At 46.9% G+C, this 6760-nt stretch overlaps 1 protein-coding gene across 1 annotated transcript in view; it reads right to left on the bottom strand.

Moving 5' to 3' along the window:
* Positions 1-6760, bottom strand: part of TENM4 (teneurin transmembrane protein 4) — an 858900-nt gene that overhangs the window by 61256 nt on the left and 790884 nt on the right. The gene's annotated exons all lie outside the window — the stretch shown is intronic.

Raw genomic sequence — 6760 nt, 5'->3', positions numbered from 1 at the left:
ATGCCATCCAGCCATCTCATCCTCTGTCGTCCCCTTCTCCTCCTGCCCTCAATCCCTCCCAGCATCAGAGTCTTTTCCAATGAGTCAACTCTTCGCATGAGGTGGCCAAAGTACTGGAGTTTCAGCTTTAGCATCAGTCCTTCCAAAGAAATCCCAGGGCTGATCTCCTTCAGAATGGACTGGTTGGATCTCCTTGCAGTCCAAGGGACTCTCAAGAGTCTTCTCCAACACCACAGTTCAAAAGCATCAATTCTTCGGTGCTCAGCCTTCTTCACAGTCCAACTCGCTATTCACTCTTCAGGTGTCAGCTCAAATGGCACCTTTTCTGTCAAACCTCCTCCAGCTTTTCTTCCCTATGCACTGAGATTCTTATCTTATCATATCTGGGTTACAGGACACTGAACATAATGCTCTGGCTATTTACTTATGTGTCTGTCTCCCAGAGTCTTCCCTGGGGGCTCAGGTGGTAAAGAATCAGCCTGAAACTCTTTGTGTTGCAGAGAGTCCAGCATAACTGAGCAGATAACACGTTCACTTTCCACTGTCTCCCCAATTCTGTCCCCAATAACTACTTGATGGGAAGAGATGGGATTTTATTCTTTTCTGTGTTTCCAATGTTCAGCTTGATGCTTTTCTAGCCCACAGCAGGCATTAAGTGCATGAGATCTCCATTTTTAGTTTACTTAAACAGTATTTTCAATAAAATTACTTAGCTTTCTTGTAACTTCTCTCTTAGGAGTGGTGGTAACAGGAGAGATGTCCTATTTAGCTAGACATGTCCCCTTTGACTTGCCCTATAACATGTGACAGATTTAATTTTCCCAGACGACACTGATTCCGGCTAAATAAAATGCAGTGACCTTAGATCCTACTCTGCAATGCTGGGGCAGCCTTGAGCTTTCTGATTCTTGATGACAGCTGGAGGTCAATTTTTCATTTCTTTTCGTATCATCCATGATAAGCAGGTGCTATTCACCAAGGCAGAAACTGGGTCCTTGAGGAATATGGTGGGGTCCCTGTCCACTGAGAGTAGGCCCCCCATCCCAAGATTTTGGCTTATGTCTTTCTGCATCAACCCAGAGAAGTGCCACTTAGGTGACGTTTCTCAGATTGGTGAATTCCAGATGAGGGTGGCATTTGGCAGACTGTCCAGTGGCCCCCTCTTTTGTGCCCCAGAACAAATTTGAGGTTGGGGTTTCGTCAGCTAACCATAAGGGAAAGAGCACTAGTTTTGAACTGAGAGAATGTGGGTTCTAGTTTGCACAAGCCACCTAAATGTTTCAAGCAGTAGGTTCCTCAGCCTCAGATGATGGCGTCCCTGCCCTGCTCTGCTCACAGGCTTATCATCAGGATCAAATGAAATGATCCAGCTCAACGGCCCTTTCCAGTTGGCAGAGCTCTTGGACAGTCTTCCGCTCACTTCTTCCTTGGGCCACCTGCACTGGGAGCGGTACCCCGACCTCTCCCAGGAGATGCGTCCTTAGTCCTGGGGGCAGAGCTGTGGATGCACGGGCTGCTGGTATGGAAGCATCGGCTGCCACCTCCGGGCGCCAGTTTATCCCAGACACGGTGCCAGCCTTTTATATGCACAACCTCCTTTTCATCACAAATGCCATAGAAGGCATTATTAAAACACAACAACGGCTTTAGAAACCTGAGATGAGAGATGTTTAGAAAGCTGAAACTTGAGCAGGGCCGGAAAGTGCTAGGTGGCAGGATGGTATTTATCTCTGATCTGCTGGATGCCAGAGTCTGTGTTCACTCTACTTCCCTGGGCTGCTCCTCAGGGCCTAGAAAGCTCCTCTGCCTTTCTCGCCCAGGGCGCCTGCTCATCTCTTAGGACTTAGCTCCAACATCACCTCATCTGGAACCCCTACCTCTCCTGGATTCTGGGGTCCCTGCTTTCCCCTCCTTCTTCTGTTGTGTCTCCACCAGACTCTCAGCACATTATACTTTCAGTACGTCCAGCACCTTAAGACCCTTTTCTGCTTGGCTGTCTGATTCCTCAAGGACATCTTGGACTCTTTAGGGGCAGGGCCAGGCTTCAAGTTCCTGGTGCTTAGCCCTGAGCTGGTACAGAGTCAGCGTTCCAGAAAGGCCTGCTGACTTTATGAATCGGTGAGTAAATGCCTATCGGCTTCTCTGGGATTGCAGACAGGAAACACCCACTGCTAAGGATCGTAGGGTGATGGTTCTCAACACGGCTGCACATCAGATTCACCTGGAAAACTTTTCTGTTTTTTAAAAACCCTCACCATCACATCTGAAGGGCCTGGGTATCTGTCCCTTGAAGATGACTTGGTTGCTCCTGAGGCCCAGCTGGCTTTGGAAACCACGCCTTTAGAGCAGAGCTTTTCAAACTTTGACGTGCTCATGAATCATGTTAAAATGAAGATTTCAGCTTCGCAGTTCTAGGTGTGGTCCGAGAGTCTGCACTTCTAATGAGTTCTCAGAGGATGCTGATGTTGCTTATCTGTACTCGGAGGAGTGGGGCCTTCCTTAGAATATTTTGTAAACCGTAGATGTGAGCAATGGGAGATGGCCTCCTGCTGAGACCCCAGGCCCAGTGCTGTGGACAGGGACCCTGTCTGATCCGGTTCTGATCCACAGGATCCTGGGCAGGGCTGGGCACAGAGCGGGCTCACAGTTCCACTGCCAGAGTCTGCGCAGGAGTTCCTGAGGACCTGCATTCTTTTCCACTTCCTTAAACACAACCCCGGTGCCTCCGGAAATTATGCAAAATCTTAGGGACTATAAGGTATTAATCCTGAAGTAAATGAGCTGCAGTGGGCCTCACTCTGACCTCCATCTGGACAATGTGGGGAATTTCCTAGTAGGAGCTGTGAGCCCAGGAGTCTGTTGGCACCAAAGGCAACCTATTGCCTGTTCTGAGTGGGGATTTTCCCTCTCCTTCAGAATAAGACCTGCCTTGTGCAAAGGGGTGTCCTTTGACCACATCAGGTAGCAGCCTTGGCAGACCTTGATCTGCTGGTTCTTGGAACTAGTAGAAAGAGCTTGAGCACTGGAACCACACAGACAGGGGTTCCAATACCAGCTCCGTCACCCACGTGATAGGTGACCTTGGGCAAATGATTACTCTGAGCCTCAATTATTTGTCATCTGAGAAACAGGGATAATCATAGCTGCTTCGAGGACAAAACTGTATGAAGGATGTAAACCTTTGAGGATAGTGCCCGCTCCATCAAAAAATAAAAAAGTCCAATTAATGGCAGCTGGTCACCTTGAGAAACCTCCAGAACATTTATGTTACTGCACAATGAAAAACACCAGTATGTCATACTTAATACTGTCTGTCTAACCTGTTTTCTGAGGCAACTAAGGGCTCTCTTCGAGTTAACATAGAATGTGTAGCTGGGTTTGACGGAGATTTGAGTTCAGATGTACTTCTGAACAAGACTTCAAACATTCCTCCATGACCCTAGAGGAGAGATCTGGGAGGAGGTGAGGACCCTTAGTCCCTCAAGAAAGGCAGGGAAGAAGATGCCCAAGGGACTGGGGGTCTCTGTGCTGAGCATGCCCAGCGTGGTGGGCTGAATTAAGGTTGGAAAGGCAAAAGAGAGAGACACACACACAGGCTGAGTCCTAGCCTGAGCCTCTAGCTCCTCAGAGCAGCAGAACAGTAAATGCTAATGGACTAAGAGGACGGAGTTTTAGAATTTCTTTATTCCATTTCTGGCATTTACTGATGGGAACACTAAAGCTCTGAGGGAGGGAGGGATTTGCCAATATCCAGGTGCCAGTTAAAATCAGAGCTGGAGCCCAGGTCTTCTCCCGCCTGACTGTCCTTAGAAAACTGGAAGGCAGAAAGAAATTCCATTTTTCCCTTCTACTTTGGTTCACTTTCAAAACAGGTTTTAGCACCTGAGAAAACAATGAATTGAGAGAGGGCAGGAAGCCAGCTCTGAAATCATACCATGGGTACATCAAAAGATCACTGAACAGCACAAACAGGAGGTACCGAAATCAAGACTCTCAATTTACAGATGATGCCACTGGAAACCAGGAAAGCTGTGTGACCAGCCCAAGGCCACACGAACATGAAGCAAAGCTGGAAGAGCACCCTGGCTTCTGACTCTTGCCAGCTAGGTCCCCCCGTCTCCTAGCTGCGACCCAGGCAGTCACCACCACTGACTGGAGGTGTTAATGGGAAGTGCTAGGTTTCCATCCAAGATCTTCATATGAAAGGTACTGTGTTTGCTAAAAAACCAAACTTGAGGGCACAGGTCAGTTCATAGTTCAGTAACATCCATACCAAGCTTTTTGGATATCTCTCTTCTATTTCAGTGTCAGGAAAAATACTCCTCCTCTGAGAAGGGGGCATATTTTCCCATTTCTGGTAACGTAAACCCTGAAAACAATTATGCTTCTCTGTTTAATCTGACTGCTAGGAAGCTCAGAGTCTGATCTGATGTGTAATCACATGTATTTGTTTTCTCCTTTTTTCTTTTGGTCCCAAATTCTATTTAATTTACTTTAATACATGTGTCTTTGGTTGCAAGAACACTGAATTCCTTTTCAGGATAGACAGCGACATAATCATCATCATCTAATTGTTATGATGATGATGATAATAATAGTAATAATAACAATAATAAAAATAATAACTCATTAGAGTGCCTGGCACAATGCTAGATACTTTATAAATATCCTCTGTATCCCTTATAACAATCTCCAAGGGAGATTTTATCATCTTCAAATTAGAAACTAATGCTCAGATAGATTTAAACAGTTTTCCAAGGCCACACAATTGAGAGCTTCGGTTTCCTCATCTGTAAATTGGATGTATCATGAAGAACTACTTCAAAGGCGGTCTGGGGGTGCATTGCTATAATCTATGTAAAACGCTTAACCTGCTTTCTACTACACATTAAGTGCCCTCTATATACTACTATTATTATCTTAAAAGAATACATATGATTTCCATGTTATTACTATAATTATACAGACATGGACATAATCGCTGTTGGATTGGGATCTGTCTGACTCTCTACTGAACTTATCTCCAGTAAGTGCCCACCCCCGTGCCAGTCTGATCTGCACCCACACAGGTAACCGAGAGCCACGTGGGTAGCAGTGCAAGCCACCCTCCATGTGCCATGGCTGCTGTCAGGCCACCCAGATGTGTGGGAGGCGGGGGGACTCTGAGATGACAGTCCCCTAGGAGTCGGACAAGTGCCACAGCCCGGGGATGTCAGTGTGTCTGAGGAGGACCACTCCTGCTTGCTGCAGGGTCACTGGGAGCCTACATAACAGATCTACTCTGTGACAAAGTTCCTGTTTGGGGGCTTCTCCCTGTGGAAGGTGTGTATGGCCTGAATATCCTCCCTCATTCTGTCCTTGCTGACAGACCTCCTGGAGCGGTCCCTTGGCGTCCCAGCCTCCAAACCCGAGGCACCTGGCATGCCCAGAGACGGACGAATCTGAAGCCTGTCTTCTGCCAGGATCTCTGCCTGATTGAGTCCTTCTCACGGCCTTCCCACTGTGATCCTCCAAGTCACTCAACACGGTGGGGATAATCTCTTCCTTCATTCTCAGGATAATCAGACTAGGGTGTGCAAATTACTCTGCCAAGGTTAAAATTTCCCCCTATTACTCAGCCTGTCATGTCCACAAACTACCAAAATAAATGCTGTGCTGTGCCAGAGATGAAAGGAGCTCAGGCTCTCCCTACCCGTCTTCACCATTATTAATGACTTTCTTTCACTGTAGCCGAGGTACCCCCAATCAGATCCAATCACAGAGGAGTCATTTGCCACCGAGTGATCTGAAATTGACACGTGCAGCTTACCATACAGCATGCAACAAGGCAGGCAGAGACAGGAAATTCTCCACTGGTTGGCTTACCTATGTCTGAAATCTTTATTTCTGACAGAAGACAGGAGAGCAGGGAATAGAAGAAAGAATGAAGTGTTAGCAACAGGGTTAGAAGCATTATTAGCAGCCTGAAAACTTGACAGCAATGGTTCTGTACAATACTGTAATAAATAAAGACTTAGCAGCTCTGACACTGATATATTTCATATTGGATATTACTTGTCAGTGAGCTCACTTAGAAGCAGCTACATATCACGGAAGCAGCATGGTCTCACCTGCACCAACACTGCTGACTCTAGCAGAAGAGGATGCGGTTGACCCGGGTGGCTGCTTGCACCAGGGCTAAGCCAGAGGCTGGCACGGTCGATTCCTCCCCTGCCCAGAGAGGCGCTCTCAGAGACATGCTCACTGCTGTGTCTCTGTGTGCACGCTGCCCTACCGAGAGTGGCCCAGACCTGTGTGGCCCACCACGATCGTCCTTCCAATAGAACAGAGAATTGGAGCTACATTCTACTTATAGGGGAGAAGGTGACAGAGAAACAGTCCTGGGAAAGAGGACGGGAAGGAAATACACTGTGATGATAACCTATCAATAAATTATTTTTTCCCCTAATGTAATTTCCTCCTCCCTTCCTTACACACTATCTTCCATGATCTCTCTACAACTATGGCAGGGAGACAGGGAAAGTGGGGTCTCTAATTTAAAAGATGTGAAAATGGAAGTCCAGAGAGGGTAAGTGGTCCAGTTTTAGTTTCTCTGCCAAGGTGGGCTGACCCCGAGCCTATGACTCTCTCTGCATTAAGGCATAGGAAAAAGAAAGATAATATGAGCAGTTAGTCGACTAAAGCAAATACACTCAAGGGTTCCCATTTCCCTGGCAGTTATCTATGATGGTCAAACTCATAAAAGAGAGAAAAAAAAAAA

This window comes from Bison bison, unplaced genomic scaffold (genome assembly GCF_000754665.1).
Source record: "Bison bison bison isolate TAMUID 2011002044 unplaced genomic scaffold, Bison_UMD1.0 scf7180017864324, whole genome shotgun sequence".
Classification (NCBI taxonomy): Eukaryota; Metazoa; Chordata; class Mammalia; order Artiodactyla; family Bovidae; genus Bison; species Bison bison.
The sequence above is the reverse complement of the archived record's forward strand: the minus strand, read 5'-3'. Positions and strand labels throughout refer to the sequence as shown.